This window comes from Macrotis lagotis, chromosome 8 (genome assembly GCF_037893015.1).
Source record: "Macrotis lagotis isolate mMagLag1 chromosome 8, bilby.v1.9.chrom.fasta, whole genome shotgun sequence".
In the NCBI taxonomy this organism is placed as follows: Eukaryota; Metazoa; Chordata; class Mammalia; order Peramelemorphia; family Peramelidae; genus Macrotis; species Macrotis lagotis.
In genome coordinates, this window is record NC_133665.1 from 112,504,076 (window position 1) to 112,523,249 (window position 19,174).

The 19,174-nt window shown below is 35.8% G+C and overlaps 1 long non-coding RNA gene across 2 annotated transcripts in view; it reads left to right on the forward strand.

Moving 5' to 3' along the window:
- Positions 1 to 17,850, forward strand: part of LOC141494933 (uncharacterized) — a 94,262-nt gene extending 76,412 nt beyond the window's left edge. For both annotated transcript variants that reach the window (XR_012470589.1, XR_012470588.1), the window contains exon 3: positions 17,771 to 17,850. This is a non-coding gene — a long non-coding RNA (uncharacterized LOC141494933). The remainder of the gene's footprint in view (positions 1 to 17,770) is intronic.
- The last annotated feature ends 1,324 nt before the right edge of the window (positions 17,851 to 19,174 follow it).

Consider the following 19,174-nt stretch of genomic DNA (forward strand, 5'->3'; position numbering starts at 1 on the left):
TATCACATCTCTTATCCTATTTTTACCTCAGCTTCTTTCTCTGTAAAAGGAGTTAAAGAAAGTCATGGCAAGCCACTCTAGTATCTTTGCTGAGAAAACTCCCATTGAGGTCATTAAGATTTGAATATGAGATTCTGACCTGGTAATCTACAAATTTAAGTTACACATTCTCAATTGAGTCCTCATGATTAGTAGACAATGCTTTAATACCTCCCTTATCAACTCACTATCCCACTATCCATAAGAACTTTTCCAAACCTTTTCATCCATCCTTAAATTCCCTAAAGCTACCTCTACCTTCATTCACTCAACTCAAAATCTTGACTCATATTTTACAGAAAAAATTGAGGCCACCTACAAAGAATTACTTTATGCTTAGAAGCCTTTATCAAGGAGGAGATGCTTTATGGGGATGATATAAAACATAAGGACAATGAAATATAGTACAAGGAACACTGTGGAATGAGATTGTGATAGCAACTGATAATGAGGAATTAAGGAAGATGTTATTGAAGGAGACCATTTCTGAATTGATCCTTCTAGGAAATTAATGGTTCTTTCTCAAAGGAATGAGGAAATGAAATGAACTGTCCTGGATTTCTCATTATTGGTCGTCTCTTGGTGAAGATTAAATAATAACTTGGGAATATTGCAAAGGGGATTCTAGTTCATGTTTTGACTGGACTGGAGAAACATTGAGGTTTTTCCAAACCTGAAATTCCATAAAGTTAAAAGAGTAAGTGATTTGATACAGGGAACCTGTGACAGAGACAGGACTAGAAATCAGATTTCAGGGTCATTGTTGCAATCTGTCTTCTTCTCTCCAAATACCCCAAGGTCCTCTACCCCTTTGTTTCACTTATCCTCACAATTGCTCCCACCAGTTAACTCAGGTCTATTTTTGGGATAATACTCTAAACCTAAAGTCTCATAATACATAAGGGTTAAAAAAATTCATAGTTATTAGAGAAGAGTCCTAAGTGAAGGAGGAAATGGGACTAAAGTGAACTCTGTGACCCAGAGATACTTAAGAACTTAAAGCTAGAAGACATTCTTAAGTGCATTTCCATCTTTTAACAGATGAGGAAACTGAAGACCAGGGAAGGGAAATAAGTTGCTCAAGTTTAGAAAGAGAGTAAATAACAAAATCTGAATTTGTATTGAGAGCTTCTGGGATTCTAGAGTCCTTCTTGGGGTTCAAGAGCCCTTCCCAATATACCCAGATGTTGAAAGGCAAATGCCTGAACAGGAGATGAAACATAGGAATGATTCAAGGTTGAGAGCTAATGGGGAAAACTTGTTGATTTATGAGAGGGGCGGAGATATTGAAGGAATCAGCCATGGTATTTGTATTTTTATGGATAAGCTGCATATAGTTCAGAGCTATGTGAAAGTAACAGATAGTTAAAAGTAACTCATTACTCTAATGGAGTGCTCTCAGAAGGCATATGCCTAGGAAACAACTTTGTAAGTATGAAGGAACATGAATTATTTTTAATAATGTTTCTTGATTATACTATTCCATATGGTCCTGGTAATTAGTATGGTACTACATTTGGCCACTCATCACTGTACAGTTGGCATGCATGACGCAAAAGCAATCAGCAGCCGGTTCAAATTTATTTTTACTTAGCATGCAAGCAGCTATACATTTTGAACAATCATTTAAATTAATGAGTATTCCCACAAACCCTTTTAGGAGAGGACTATTCTATCTTCCATTGAGAGCTAGGGTAACTAAGGAAATAAGATTAATGAGATTTTACCTGCATCAAGATAAAAACCCAGATCAAAGATTCATTGTCCATGGCCCCTTTTCTTTGGCTTCTCCAGGGAGGAACAAACTGTACCTCAGATGACCTAACTTTCTTCTCTCCTTGTCCTCTATCAGATATGAAAAAGCAAACAAACAAACATGTGCATCATACTAAGAACTTGGAGTTGGAGTCCAAGGCCAAATTTCAAGTCAATGCTCTGCTACTTCCTATCTGTGTGAACATGATTAACTTACAAGTTAATTTTCTGACCCTGAAGTTCCTCATCTGTAAAAGGGACTAAGCCAACTACAACAGAGTTACATTGAGATATAAGCTATAAAGGCTCAAAGCTCACCAGAAATCTTTATTATGTGTATTATTGTCCAACTGTTTCAGTCATATCTGACTGTGACTCCATTTAAGGGTTTTTTTTGGGGGGGGAGGGGGGAGAAATTAGAACATTTGAAACATACAGAGTTTAGTGACTTACCTAGAGTCACACAGCTAGAAAATATCTGAAACCAGATGAGTCTTCTTGACTCCAGGTCTAGCATTCTATCCACCATATTATTTGCCCAATATTATATATCATATTAGAAATTGCTAAGTGGTGCAATGGATAGCACAATGAGCTTTTAGTCAGAAAACTTTGAGTTCAAATTGGATCTCAGATACTCACTGTTGACCCTGGGAAAGTCACTTAACCCTTATTTGCCTCAGTTGCTATCTCTAATATGGATACACTCTGGAGAAAGAAATGTTAAATCACTCCAATATCTTTCCCAAGAAAACTCCATGGTCAAAAAGTCCATGGAATCATGTAGAATCTGAACAGTGGATGACAACAACAAAAACAACAATAGCAACATTAGTGGTATGCTGGATAGAGAAATGATCCTAGAGACAAGAAGGCTCGAGTTCAATTCTAGTCTCAGATGCTATGTGACTATGAAAAAATCTTTTAACCTCTGTATACCTCAGATTTTTCATCTGGTGATAAAAGTATCTACTTCTAAGGCTGTTTTGAGGGGAAAAAGGAGATGAGATAATAGGGGATAATGCTTGGAAGATGCTTTGCGAAGTTTAGGGTACTATATAAGTTCTACCTGTTATCATTATTAAATAACATTATAATGTAGCATTATAATCAGTGGTAATAACAATAATCATAGCAATTAAAATCCCTCCCTCAAAGTTTCATAGACTGCTTTGAACAATGAGTTCAGTGAATTTAACTCATTTACTTTTGCTTTGGACAAATTTGGGTGTGGGAGATGTACTTGGATCAAAAATAAGTTGAATCAGAAACCATAATGTGTATGAGATAATCACCTTTGAGATATTTTCACCTGGTATAAATACGTGCTAGGAATTTTCTCCATGGTAGAGTGCCAATTAACCTAGCCTGGAATTCAGGTTCAGATTCAGGGGAATGGCTAAATGGTTTGAAACTAAGTCCTTGTCATTCAAAGAAGCAGAACATATAGCTTTTAAAAAATTAATATTTCCCCTCAATTATAGTAAAAACAGTTGTAACATTCATTTAAGTGTTTTTGTTCTAAATCCTCTCCTCTTCCTACCATTGAGAAGGTAAACAATTTCATATAAGTTATACATATGCTGTCATGTAGAACATATTTCCATGTTAGTCATGTTGTAAAAGAAAATACAGACAAACCCCCCAAGACAAGAGTGAAAATAAAGAAAAAAATTATGCTTTGATATTCATTCAAATTCTATTGGTCCTTTCTCTGGAGATGGATAGCATTTTTCCTTATAAGTCCTTCAGATTTGTTGGGTTATTGAATTGTGGAGAATAAATCATTCAGATTGATCTTCATATAGCATGGTTATTACGATATAAAATGTCCTCTTAGAGCTGTTGATTTTGACTTCCATCAGTTGATGTAAGTCTTTCTAGGTTTTTTTTCTGAGAGCCTCCTGTTCATCATTTTTTTTATAGCACAATAATATTCCATCAATTAATGGACATTTCCTTAGTGTCAAATTCTTTGCCACATATACATACACACAAAATGCTCCCCCAAACTCTGTAAATATTTTTGCATGTGGTAATACTTTGTTTTCCTCTTTTACATACAGACCAAGTAGTATTATTGCTTGGTCAAAGGATATGCATAGTTTTATAGTCCTTTGGGTATAATTTCAAATTGTTCAACAGAATGGTTGATTCAGTATACCACTTCACCAACAATGTTTTAGTGTCTCAATTTAATCTTTTTGTGATTTTCCTTTTCTGTCATATTAGCCAATGTGATAGATGTGGGGTGATAGCTCAGAGTTTTTTTAAATTTGTATTTATTTAAATTTGTATTTGTATTTCCCTAATCATAATTAAGAGCATTTTTATATGGCTATAACTAGCTTTGATTACTTTGCCTGAAAACTGCCTATTCATCTCCTTTGATCTTTTACCAACAGAGGAATAGTTCTTATTTTTATAAATTTGACTCAGTTCTCTCTCTCTCTCTCTCTCTCTCTCTCTCTCTCTCTCTCAAAAAGACATGGTCTGGGTTGCTGATGTGAATGGGTTGGTATTCTAGGTTTCTCTGTATGTGTGTGTGTGTGTGTGTGTGTGTGTGTGTGTGTGTGTGTGTGTTATTCAATGTCTTGAATAGACATCTTGAAATAGATTTTAAGACAGGAAAATTAAGGGTTTTTTTTAGCCTGGAGAAAAGAAAATTTTAAGGGGTAGTAGTTGCTAGGGGTATAAGTAAGAGTGATCATGCTTTAGATGTTATCAGGTAGATGTAATTTGGCCTACTTGGTTTTAAAGGAAAGAGGAAAAAGGAATAGGTAACCAAGTCAATTATACAGATTGCAGCTCAATTTGTGATAAAAACTTTCTAAGAATAAAAATTCTACTAAAATGCAATGGGGACTATGAATTTCCTGACATAGGAAGTACTAGAACAAAAGATTTGGACCTGAAAGTATCCTTAGAGATCATCTAGGCCAACTCCTTTATATTACAGATGAAGAAACTGAGGTCCAGAAAGATTAAAAAAAAGCTTGCCCAAAGTCACAAAGCTATAGAGTTTTGGAGATGAACTTCAAGTCTAGTTACTCCTGACTCCAAGTCTTGTGCTTATTTCACTGAACCACAGACATCTAAAGGAAAGGTTTATCTTAGGACTTGTCAAGGGGGTTATAAATTATATTTTTGTTTTAGTAAAGATTATACTGGATAAATCAGAAATTCTCTTTCTACCTTGAAAATCTCTTGATGATTTGAAGTAATTATAGGAAGGAAGGAAAAAAAGCATTTATTAATCACCTACTGTTCTAAGCATTTAAAAATATTTCATTTGATCCTCACAACAACCTTGGGAGATAGCTATTATTATTATTATTATTCTCATTTTAAAGTTGAAGAGGTGTCACATAGCCAGTTAAGTGTTTAAGCCAGGTTTGAACTCAGATCTTTCTGAAACTGAGTCTTGTTCATCACTGTCCTCTAACCAGTGATTAGCATAATACATATTTATTTTAAAGATAATAGTAATAATTGAAGAAACTGCTGAGCTAAAGCCAACCCATTTAGGTGTGGCAGTGGATAGAGCACTAGTCCTAGAGTCAGGAGGACCTGAGTTCAAATCTTATGACTTCAGACTGTTGATGCTTACTAGCTGTGTGAACTTGAGCAAGTCACTTAATCCTGATTACCTCCCATCCAGGATCATTTCCAGTCATCCTGATTCATCTCCAGCTACTGGACCCAGATGACTCCCCCCCCCCGATATCATAGTCTTCTTTGAGAATGAAGGGCAAACATCAATAGCAATAATATTAACTAACATTTGTATAGTGCTTATTTGTACTGGACAGTGTTTTTAAATACTTTACAATTATTGTCTGATTTGATTCTCACAGCAACCCTAGGAGGTAGGGGCTATCATTATCTCCATTTCATAGATGAGCAATCAGAAGTTTAAATGACTTACTCAGGGTCACTTAGCTAATACATGTCTGAGACCAGATTTGAACAGAGGAAATGAACACAAGTTGTTGGAGTGATCTAAGTCATAGCTGTGGGAACATGAGGAGATTAGCAAGACTTTGGGTCAATGCTCCTAATTCTGTAGATAACTGCAGCCTTATTTGGATTTAATGTAGTGCTTAAAGGGGACATCACAGACTGGAATGAACTGAAAGCTGGCTGTTCAACTTCATCGGAGCAGTTACCAGCCAACTGTGTTTCTATTCCTAGCACTTACTGGCTATTTGATTATAGGAAACAATTTAGCGAGGCATAAAAAATAATGTTAAATGTAAAATCCGCATTTCTAGTTTTTGGAAGAGTGTTTTATAGAGTAGAATGGGTGATAGAACAAGAACAGGAGTGAGGAGAGAGCTGGGTTCAAATTCTGACTCTGATGTTTACAAGTTCTGTGACCAAGGTCGACAATCTCTTTGAGCATTAGCTTTCTTTTATGTAAAATAGGGGCAATGATCTTATATAGGAAATGTCTACAGTTTAAACCCTTTAACACCTCTTCCAATTGGATGATATGATCCATAAAACTTTTAATTAAAAGGAGTCTTAAAAATAATTGATCTAGCCCAGAGAAATCAAATATGCTGCCTGCATATCTTGTGAAATCCACACTTTTCTGAGTATGATCAAATAAGATTAAAATGTAATTGGGAAATATTTAGCAGCATAAATACAATATAACAAAACCTGTATGATATCAACATATGTTTTCTAGGTTAATAGGCAGTCTGTTAGGATCCTTATTTATTGCTTAGCAGCTCCTATTTCTTTATGAGTTTGTTAGTACTGGCCCTGATTATTGATTATTATCTTCATTTGTTTAGATAAAGGCACTAAGGAGGTTAAATAAATATCCCAATGGCTTACAAAATGATATAAGCAACTGGAGAATGTCAATGAATGTGCTGATTAACAAAATTAAAATTTAGGAAAGCTCTTAAAAGAAAGAAATGGTGAGACCAAAACAAAATGATGAAATTTAATAAAGATCAATAAAAGATTCACCATGTAAGTTCAAAAGAATTCATTGAGCATGGGCAGCTAGGTGGCATAGTGGATAAAGCACCGGCCCTGGAGTCAGGAGTACTTGGGTTCAAATCCAGTCTCAGACAATAATGACCTAGCTGTGTGGCCTTGGGCAAGCCACTTAACCCCATTGCCTTGCAAAAACCTAAAAAAAAAAAGAATTCATTGAGTAACTGTAAATTCAGTTAGTGATTAGTTATTGAAGAAGATCAAAATGACATTATTATGTTTGAGATACATTTGAGATACATTACAACGTGTCCAACTGTGACTGATCAAACCAATACAAGCTCTACCCAGGTCAGGCGCAAATAGTCCATGCGAACACCTCGAGAGTTTACTCTAAAATTATGTATGTCATCTTTCCTTGGAGTTTGAATGCTTGGCAGTTTAGTTCAAGAAAGGTCCTCAGTGTTTATATCTTCTACCAGGTGATCTTCAGGATCTTCCTAAGAAAATTTAAATAGAAGTGATTCTGACATGGTGCTGGTAGACTATTCAGATTTCACAAGCATACAGTAAACAGGTCAGCACAATGGCTCTGCTGACTTTCAGTTTGGTAGTTATTCTAATACCTCCTCTCTCCCAAGGTTTCTTTTGGAATCTCCCAGATAAGAGCTAGCTCTGGCATTGTATGTGTCAATCTCATTATCAGTGTGTACCCCCATAGAAAAGACTCTGCCAAAGTAAGTTAACTTATCCTCAATATTCAAAACTTCTCCATTTGCTGTAGCCAATGGTTCCACATATAGATCATGTGTTGTTGGCTGATGGAGCACCACTGTTTTTTTTTGGGGGGGTTAAAGAATAGATCTATTTTTTGTTGCATCTCAACTTCAGAGGCTGCACTGAGAATACCATTGTCTGTAAACTGAAGATCATGTGCACCAACATTCCCTCCATTTTGATCTTGGCTTGTTAGCCTTTTCAAGTTGAGGGATTAGTGAGGTAGCTAAACTTGATATTATGTTTGATAATATGGCTGAAAGCATCTTGCTAAAAAGCTTGGGAGCAAGAACACATCCTTGTTTCACTCCACTGGTGACGAAAAAATCTCGAGAGCATTGTCCACTCTGCAGAACCAGGCAAGCATGCATCACCAGATTGATGTACAATACTGATGAACTTTTCCAGGCAACCAAGTTTTGATGTTAATTTTCCATAAACCTTCATGATTGAGGCCTTCATCAAATCTAGAAATGTATACAGACCTCTGTTTTGCTCCGGACATTTTTCCTGGAGTTGTCAGGCAGCAAACATCATATTAACTCTTCCTCAACCCTTTCTGAAGCCACACTAGTTCAGGGAGGTGACCATCTTTCAGGTGAAGGATCAGTCAATTAAGAAGGACTCTAGCAAAATCTTAACATCAATGATAAAATGAGAAATACCCCTTGTCATAGAACAATCTATTCCCTTTTCCTTTGTAGAGATGGATGTTGGAGGCATCCTTGAATTCTTGGGGAATGATCGCTTCAAGGCGTGTAACCTGGAAAATTTTAACCAGCTTTTGTATGAGTGATGGATTCCCTCTGCCCCCATCTTGTAGATCTCAGCTGGGAATAGAATCAGCACCAGGTAATTTGATACATGAAAAGAGCCTGATCTCATTCAAAACCTCTTCTTCAGTTGCAAAGGTCAGCTAGGGTTGGATTGATTTCAGCTGGAGGTAAAGAGTTCATGACTTTTGCATTTATTGACAATGGTCTGTTAAAAACACTATAGAAGTGTTAAGGCCATCTCTCTAGGATCATGTTCCTATCATTAATCAATGTGGCTCCATCAGCACTGAGTTACTGAGATACACCATAGGTCTTTGACTCAAAACAGCCTTCAGGACATCATAAAAGCACTTTGGTTTGTTATCTACATAAAACTGAATTTGATCTGCCTTCTTACTGAACTAAGAATTCTGCAATTCTCTAATTTTCATTTGCTCTTTACTTTTGATGGATTTAAATGCTACCTTCTTAGAGATGGATGAACTAAACTGCTGGTAAAAACCCTGTGGAGTTCTCATTTTTCATTTAGCAGCTTCTGTATTTTCCCATCATTTTCATCAAACCAGTTTTCATGTTTGCAAGTGTTCTTACCAAATGAGCAAATGCAGTGCTGTATATCAGATCTCTGAAAGTTCTCTACTCTTTTTGTGCTCCACTGTTGCCAAATGTTTGTTGGTTTAGCTTTCCCTCTAAGCTATTGGCATTCTAGGCACTCTAATCTCTTGATATTAATTCTTCTAGTAGTCATTTTGCCTTGGAACTGCTGCTTCAGTTGAATGTGAATATTTAGTTTAGAGAGGGTGATTGTGAGATCAGTCCAATTCTGCATGACACATTACCTTTGTCACTCTCATAATCTGTCTCTTCTGTGAGGTTGTATATAGGAAGTTTTATTGTATTTACATAAAGAAAAGAGAGTGTTTGATGAAAAGGTCATGAGATGCACCTCTTTAGTAGTAGGTAACCATTATTGTTTCCAACCCCATTCTTTCCAAGGACTCTATATCATGTCTAGTAATCTTAGTCTATTTTAGCATTAAAGTCACCCAGATGTATAAACTTGTTCTCTTTTGGTAATTGAGATAAGGATCTCCAGGTCTTCATAAAATTTTTCTTTGACTTCATTAGGGTTTGTCATGATGGAACATAGGCACTGATGATGGCAGCATAATATTTTGTTGCAAGTGGAAATTGCATAACCATGAGCCTATTGTTGGCTACTCCTTTTGGTAGATATGCAATCTTGTTGCCTAAATTAGTTTTGATTGCCCAAACACGATACTCTCCTTCATTGTGGTCACTCCAGAAAAACGTAAGTCCAGCTCTGACTTCAGCAAGCTCTGAATTCTCTTTATCAGTCTTGCTTCACTCAGGGCTGCTTTTTGGATACTATAACTGTTAGTTCTCTTGCAACACGATCTGTTCTTTTAAGTGTTACTGCATCTTGTCTATAAGTGTGTGCACATTCCATGCTCCAATGGTGAATGGAATATTTGAAACATCTTTACATTTTTTGTAGATTTTCCTACTTGTCACAATAATCAGAAGAGGGTTGGGTAAGTAATTTTAGAGTAGCTTTTCTAGTCCCCTTCCTAACACCAGGAGGTGAACAGTGAAATTCTTAAAAGGGCTTCTCAGATACCTATGGGGTTGCTGAATCTCACTGCTGCTTTCAGTGGGGAAAGGTCCCTATGGCCTGGGTCACCTGTCTGCAGGGTTGTAACTGCATCTCCCAGTGTATCTGCATCTGCTTCTTCATCACTTTCCTTTTGCCACAGGATTTTGAGATAGAAATGGTAAAGTGATATAGGTGACATCTTTTGATTTGTGCATAAGTTAAATTTAAGTGAGGCAGAGTTACACAATGTCATTGGCCTCATTCTCTTTTCCAAAGTCGTCGTGATCCAGTGGCAGGACAGAATCAGTACAACTGAAGATGGCCCTGGATGCATTGGATGATCTTGGCATCTTGAATGTCTAACCAGGCTCTAAAAGCTCCACAGTGTCTGCTACAACTGCCTTCCTGGCTGTTGGAATGAAGTATTCTCATCGGCCCATTCTGCTAGTGGAAGACTTCATATCCTTGGGGTAGACATGTCCCTCCTTCTTTCCCCTCTGCTCTCCCCCCCAACACACCAATTGGTTTGAGACTCCTTCCATTACCCTCAACCTGGTTTAACTCACTCACCTGCCAAAATGGTTTACTGGGGTGTGGCTACCGTACATATGACAGCTTCTTGGAGTCACAGGTAACAGGTAACTCAGTGTACATCAAAGTTGCAGTATATGATTGTGACAGAATAGTATTGTGCTATAAGAAATCATGAGCTCAATGATCTTAGGAAAATATGGAAAGACTAGAACAAAATAATGAAGAATGAGAAGAGGAGACCAAGAGAGCAATATATATATACATTAACAGTAATATTGTTTATATCAATAATTTTGAGGGAATAAGTCATTTTCACTATTATAAATAACCAAATTAATTATAAAGGGCATATGAAGAAAGATGCTATCTGCATCCAGAGAAAGAACTGATAAATGTAATTATATATAAAATATATATATGTATATATATATATGTATATATATATATATATATATATCCATACCATTTGCAGCTAATGATAGCCATCTCTAGGGGAAGTGGAAAAAAGAAAAAATGAATTTACATAATAATTTTATTGTGTATTTGAAAAAAATAGCAAGTTGTGCATAGTAGATTTGAAGTTTCTTGTGCAATCATCTTTTTTATTATACTATGCTATAGAAGTACATATTTTATTTTAAAAAATAGTATTTTTAGTACTACTGTGATAAGGTTGGTACACAAATATAAGACAATTCCTGCTCTCTAGGAATTCATATTTTAGTGCAGAAAGATTAACATACAAATGGGAACTAGAAAAGGAGTGGAATTGACAAATAGTGATATGGCATGGAAATAACCTAGAAGTGATAGGAAGGCATGATTAGTTACAAGATAAGGTGAGAACTCTGCTACTAAGTTTCAGGGATCTGGGGGCAGAGTCCTACTGGTTTGGTGAGAGAAAATTGAAGTTGACTAGAATAGGAAAGTCTGGGAAAAAACCAGGAAGTATAATGGGCTCTGCCTGGGACCCACCCATCCAATTACCAAAAACCTATCCTGCAAATGAATGTGAATGAAAACCTCATTTTCAAGGTTGTATAATATTCCTTTACCTTGAAGGCATATCATGCTGGTTTTAGGCTTAGGGGTCTTTTTCAGATTTAAAGACTCAAGATCACAGCTTTATAGGAATCCCTAGAGGGCCAATTGTTCTATGACAATGTGAATTGTTTTATATTCTTGAATGGGTGTTTTCCTTCCTTTTTTGGGGGGGGGGGGTTCTTCCCGGACTCTTTCTCCCTACTCCCATTTAAGTTTCTGTGTGTTCTCTCCCCTCCTTACTGTACTAAAATTTTTTGTGTATATGTTGGCTTTGTCCCCTAATAGAACATAATTTTTGTAAAGGTAGTACATGACTCAGTTTCCTGCCCCCCCCACCTCCTTGCATCTCTACTTACTACTTGTCATATAAGAGATACTTAACGAATATTTTCTGAATTGAATTCAATTGAATGTAGCAAGTGTAGAAGATTGATCAGGCGAGTCTGTTTGTTGAGATTGTAGAAATGAGACTTTTTTTTTACTGTAATTATATAATAAGTATCTCCCAGGTAGATACAGACACCCTCATTTCTATATATTAACATTCTGTACTATTTGATAAAGTTCTACATTTCCATGTATTAAACCATTTCTATGGAGTGATTAAGTCTCATGTCGAGATGATTTAATTGGCTGAGTCTAATCTGGTGTTGTGTAGATTCAGTTTGGTGATGCACCTACACAGAAGGCTGTCAGAGTTGGTCAATACCCAGGGTAGTGGGATTGGGTGGGGGCTTGTTAAATAGAGGTTAATAATAATCTTTCAGAGATGTTGGAAATAGGATTCCTGTATTGGTTGCCTGTGACTAATTTTAGACTGAAGTTCCATGATTCTTTAACTCTTTGCTAATTGGCACTTAGAAAAGTATTAGGAAATTAATTAATCTATTTATCAATCATTCAAACAAACAAAGAGGCAAACATCACACCCAGTGTGACTTATTCTCTCTTTGTTAAGGTATGTGTTCACAATCTTAAATAGTGATAGTCTGTGTCATCCATATAAATAATAAATCAAATGGAAAATATTTAATTTTTTTATTAAATCAAACAAATATTTCATTGATATATTGCCAGTGTTTCTCCCATGGCTGCTCTGCCAACAAATGAAAAGGAATTACTCAAGTATTTCAGTTCAGATTCTTAAAAACTTTCTCCAAGCTGTCATGGAAACCCACACTCAAACTACCCACCTAAGTATTTGTTCCCAGGGCTTGCTTGTTTGTCATTAGCTGTGGGTGTAGCTGAACAAATATTTCAACAGATTGATTTCACAAATGGCTCATTCTTTTACTGCAATGAGCCTCCTGCCTGACTACCCTTGAGAGAGCTGTGTGTGTGGTGCTGGGGGCCTTTTTTAATGAGAAAACATAATTTTGTATGCCTGAAATAGCCAGAATCTTAGCATAGATACACCAGATAACCCAAGGTTTTGAACAATCATTTCTTAAAATCTTTTGTGCAAAGTAGGCATGGTTTAGGAAGGGTCACAGGATACCTTTGGTTCTCTGTCTAATGTTCCTCCTACTAGTGACACTATGCAGCACTCTTAAGACATTATAGTTTAGCTATCTCATATAAATTGTTCAGAGTTTTAAATAGAATGAAATGGTAGAGTTTTGGTGATACTAATATCTAGGAGACATAGTTTCTTCTTGTTAGGAAAGGGCCTGGGGTGTTCTTTCCCTACTTCTCTTACTATGTTTTCCTCCATATGGTGAACACCATTTTCACATCTTGCCACAAGGTCCTCCAAAGATCTTTACTTTAGACACTCTTCTATCTTTAGGGTGCCACTCTCAGGACCCTGTCATTGCTAAACCTATTAAGATGAACTATTCTTACTTTTCAATCGTTTTGAGGAACAGAACCAAGTCACCATCTGTCTAACCCACTGCACCTAACCATATTCATTGCCCAGTTTAAAAAAAAATCCTGTTTATTTCTTTTGCTTCCTTTAAGGTCATTAAGCCAGGTCCTTGAGACCAGTCAGGTGTTAATCCTATCTCTCCTTACCTCTTTTCTCCTTGTATATACAATTGCTCTGAACCAACTCAGTTGCAACCTAAAGCAGCTCCATCTGGACCATTGGAACATTATTTAGGTATCTGTGTGGTCTAGATCAGAGAAGGGAGAGCCTAAAGACAGGAAGAGTAATCAGGATGTTATTGCCATTGTGGGGATGGGATTTTGAACCAAATCACCTTTGGAGTCTCCTTCAAACCAGAGTCTATTGAACCATGGTTGGTAATTTGAGTACATAGCACAGGACAGAATGCAAAACATGGTTTAGTAGATTCCAGTTTGGTGCTACCTCCACCAGAATAAGAACTAAATCTAAAGCATGCGTTCTTAACTTGTCACCTTTAAATTATCTTTATATCTCCTTCTCTCTCTCATATATATTTTTTCAGCTATATTTCAATATAATTGATTTTATTAGTGATTGTCTTTTATGCATTTTAAAAAAGCATATTTTTCAAGAAGCATTCCAAAGTATCCTCAAAAGTCAGATACTCTTGATCCTTTGATGCTAGAATTCACCAAGTGTTTGATTGTTCCCCATTCATAAGAAACATGATCTTGGTTTAGACTATTGTGAGACAGGTTGGTTTTGCTCTGTTAGGGCTGCCATGGAATGGATTTGCCCTGAGAGAGGGGCCCGTGACTTAGAGAATATGACTCTGGCAGGATTTGATGAGCTCTGGCTTAGAACATCAAGTGACAGGTCAGCTTTGCCCTACTATCAAAAGTTCATTACCATAAAATTAGTCTATTGGGAAACATATTAGCCTTACCTACTGTAGAAAGTCTGTTGCCATAAAATGAGTCCATTGAGAAACAGATTAACTTTATTGTTCTGTTGAAAGTGTCAACATAAAATTAGACCACTGAGAGAAAAGTTAGCTTTACCCTATCATCAAAAGTTTGTTTCCAGAATATCACTTAGATCATTGAGAGATTACCTGACTATACCAAACTGCTGAAGAACCTTTAAAAGGTCATCTCCCACTGATCACTAACCTTCCTGATTTTACTATATCAGGACACTGGGCTCACATGGGATAATGAGAATGGCATCTTTGCACAACACTTCCTCACTGTAATCAATTTTAAGTGTATCTCATGATGTCATGGTCTTCTTCAATACCAAAGGACAATTATAGCGTCCCAGAAAGATAGTCATTTTGACTTTACTTGAAGATCTCAAGGAAGAGAGAAGTATCCACCTTCCCAGGCAGATATTTTCGCTTTGTGTAGCTCTAATGTTGAGAAGGTTTTGCTAAACCAAAAATTTCCCTTTTCAGGTTCTACCCACTACTGCTAGTTCTGTTCATTCAGATCCAACAAGACAAGTCCAATTCCTCTTCCAAAAACAGTCCTGCAAATGCTTTAAATCTTAATTATTCTAGAGAATAAGCATTTAAAGAGTATTGCTATTAGTCACTTTGCTAAGTATGTTACAGATATTAATTCTCACAACAACCTTGTGAAATTATATACTATTATGTACTCCTGTACTATTATGATTTCCATTTTGCAGTTGAGAAAAATGAGACAAAATTAAGTGACTTGCCCAGAATCATCCTACAGCCTAAATGTCTAGTCAATATTTTCTGTCACCCTTTCCCTTTTGAACATGAAGCAATATTACAATCTTTGGTTGTATTTTTCCACAAATTACACCCTTTTCCCCTTTTTTATATGAATGCAAACTTCTAGAATGCAGGATCTCATTTTCCCTTTGAATTCCTAGTGCTTAGATCAATCAATTTTGTTTGCCCTTCATTTTCAAAGAGGACCAGTGATATCAATGGGTGATTTTTAACTGTTGTGTAAATTGCATTAAAGTAAGGCAGAGTTGCCCATAATTGTCAGTGTCACTCTTTTTTTTTTTAGTTTTTTGCAAGGCAATGGGGTTAAGTGGCTTGCCCAAGGCCACACAGCTAGGTAATTATTAAGTGTTTGAAGCCAGATTTGAATTCAGGTTCTCCTGACTCCAGGGCCGGTGCTCTATTCACTGCACCACCTAGCCACCCTAGTCTCACTCTTTTTCTAGAGTTATTTGATAATGACCAGGGATGCAATGGATATCCTTGGTGTCTTAGATGTCTGACAAAGCTCTAAGTGTTCCACAACACCTACTTCAACTAGTTTTATGACTGTTGGAACAAATTGTTCTCATCCATTCTGATAGGGGGAGTTCTCACATGCTTGGGTTGATATCACACCCACCTCCAATTTACCTTCTGGTTACCTTAATCCTTGTTTAGCTCATCTTAGTTTTAGTTAGGACATCTTGGGTTTGAGATAGCCACAGGATGTCCAGACTAAAATGTTCAGCAGACAGTTAGTGATATTGAATTCAGGTCTGAGAAAGAGATTAAGGGTGTGTATAGATTCTGGAGTTGTTTGCATAAAAATAACAGTTTGGGAAATTAATGTAATCACCAAGGAAGAAATTAAAAAGAGATATGACAAGAACCAGGGACAGTGTTGAGAGATTCATTGTTAAAGAATGGGAGGAATGGGAGAAGGTTGATCCATCAAAAGAGATTCAAAAGGAATGAGAAATAGGTAAAAAGAGACGAGAGAGAGAGAGAGAGAGAGAGAGAGAGAGAGAGAGAGAGAGAGAGAGAGAGAGCAGTTCCAAGAGAGAGAAGAGAATGTAAAATGGAAATGTTAGTTTGATGTGATGAGGCCATACTGGTTCTTTATGAATATTGCTTCTTCTCTAGATAATTACTTTCAGTATAATTTTCCTAGGGATCAAAATCAAGGCCAGTGCTGTATATCATAGTGTGTAGACTTTATATTTATATTTTAGAAAATCAATATATTTAGGCCAATGGACTCGATAGTTGATTTCTTGTTATACACTTATGAGTATCAGCACCTTATAGTTGCCTTTTCCAAAAAGTGATTCTCCTTAGAGAGAATCTGAAACTGAAAGAATATAAAAATTGAGCTCTTCTTTTTGATATTTTTCATCTCATCTGTCAACATCCCATCCCTTTCTTTTTTTCCCTTATTCTTTAACTTTTCTCAACAATATCTACTCAGAATACTTAGCTTATAGGACTATTTCACATTTTAAAAATTCATTTCCTATTGTTGCTGCCAAGTTCATTTACTAGTTGTGTGACCTTGGGCAAGTCATTAAACTTCCCACAGTCTCAATTTCCTTATCTTTAAAATGGAAATTATAATGGCACTTTTAGAGTTATTATGAGACTACAGTGAAATAATATTGGGAAAGCATTTTGCTTTCCTTATAATACTATAAAATCAGATTTTTCATTATTATTATTATAATTATAAATAATAATTATTTAAAAAATATGAATCATCAGTAGTTGATGGTGTTTCTCAGCTTTTACAAGTATAGAGAGTCTTTTCATCATGTTCCAGAGACATATTGAGTCAATAAGAATGTACAAAGCACCTATTTTTCTCAGGCACTGAATGTGTCTTGGGAAGACATCAAATCTTTCTGTTGCTTCTTTCAGACCTGTAAGTCAAGTCAAAAAAATTATTCAGTATCTTTAACACATAAATTTATTAAGTATGCTTAGAAATATGAACTAAGTGTTGAGATACAAAGACCGGGTTGGGGGGAACCACTCCAAAGAAATATACAGAGCCCCTAATCTCAAGAAACTTCTAGTCTAATCTGCTTTGGTACCATTCAGCAAGTCATTATCATTACTTCGGTCTTTTTCCTCTGATTTTTACAGAATGAATTTCTTTCCTGACAGTATCTCTGGTTTCTTCTTTTTTGTAAAGTTTTATTGGAAAATTTTGTTTATACATTATAAATATTTTCATATTCCATCTCATTCTGTGACAACCATCTTATAACAAAGTAAAAGCAAGAAATGATAAAAATTTAGGAAATTCATCTAAAAGTTCATGCAATACTCCAACCCTATAGTATTCCAACTTCTCTATTTTTCAAATGTTTTCTAAAAAAATTAATAAAAATGGATTTTCCTCCATCCAACTCCCTCACTGCAATGAGAAAAAAGGGAAAAGGAAACAAATTCCTTTTTAATGGGCCTATGAAATCAAACAAATATGTAATAGAAATAATTCACTCATTGGTTACATATATAAAATCTATACACATACACATATATGACTACACATGCATATGCCAATATATTTATTTGGACATGTATCACACATGGTTTATCTATACAAAAATATGACATGAGTTTACATATAATATTTTTATTTTTTGTGCTAAATTCTTTTTCTTCTCAATTAGGAAGGAGGTGGATTGCTTGCATGTTTTAATGAAAGGTTCTTTGGAATTGAGAAGTAACCATGGTTTCCATGTCATTTTTCCTTGGAAAGTAAGTAATTGCTTCTTTTTCATTGGATTCAGTGCTGATTCTAGTACTTGGCTTCAAATATTTAGCATATTTTTCCCCATTCTCCTCTATATTACTTTTTCCTGCTCTCCAATCTCCTAATAATAGTTAGAATTTTCTTTGCTTCTTTGGAACCTTTTCTTTTAGTTTTTTAAATATTGAAACCCTTTCCTTTTTTTAAAAGGAACATTATTTCTTCCTGGAATGCAATGATTATACTATCATTATTCATTATCATTATCATATGTTCATATGTCATTATCCATAGCAAAGGGAAAAAGGGTGACTTTATTTCATCATTTAACTTCATGTCTTTTGTACTTGTATATTTTTTACTAAATTAAAATCTATCCCCTCATCTGTCTGTCTTCCCCATTTCTCATGGGAGATTTATAGGGTGATAAAAGTGAGCAAATATGTTTAGTTAATTCTCTGGCCCCATTTTACCCTCTTTCCCTGTGTCTTGTATGCTTGTGTTTGTGTCCTTCCTTTTCCTTTCCTATGATGGGGAGAGTAGAGAGAATTGGGAGCATGGCACTATTGGTGTGCTGGTAAAGGAGTGAATTGACTAGAAGGTGAGGTGAGTAAAGCCTAGATAGACTTAAATTTATTTAGAAAGACCAAAGATGTGGAGGAGAAGGTCACTCAGTGGTATTCACAGTGACCTGGTTAACTTTGTTTTAAAAATATACTATTACAAGTATGTTATCTCAAGGACATGATAGGGCAACATGGGTTATTTTTAATCATAAAGGGAAGAGCAACAGTGATCATGGAAAGAAAAGATTAATGGAGAATAGATCCTGATTATTATGAGGGACAGGACAAGGACAGAATTAACGCATTTTGACTGTACTGAGAATAAACAACACAGGTGGGACAACCAGGACTGATTACTGAGTGACATTTATGTAGGGATGTGGCTTATTGAATAGAATTTCCTGGAACCAATGAAACATGAGATTTTTCTATGCCAATGTCCATTGGTGTTCTTTGCTGCTAGGGCAAAAAGGCTTCAGTGCTTTTAGATGGTGATTTGGGGGATAGTGCATTAGAAGTTGGACGACCATGAGAAGCTTCATTTAAATTATTAGATGACAATGGAACAAACTATGAAGAAAATAACTAGGCAGGATAGAATAAACCTAACCAGAGAGTATGAATCAATTTTCTAGAGAATTTTGAGATGATCAAGGATTTCAAACAAATAGATAGAAAAGGGAAAAACCACACTTAGTAAAATTCTTAACTGAACACAAATTCTGATGCATGTTTGAGTCTACTAAATAATTATAAAT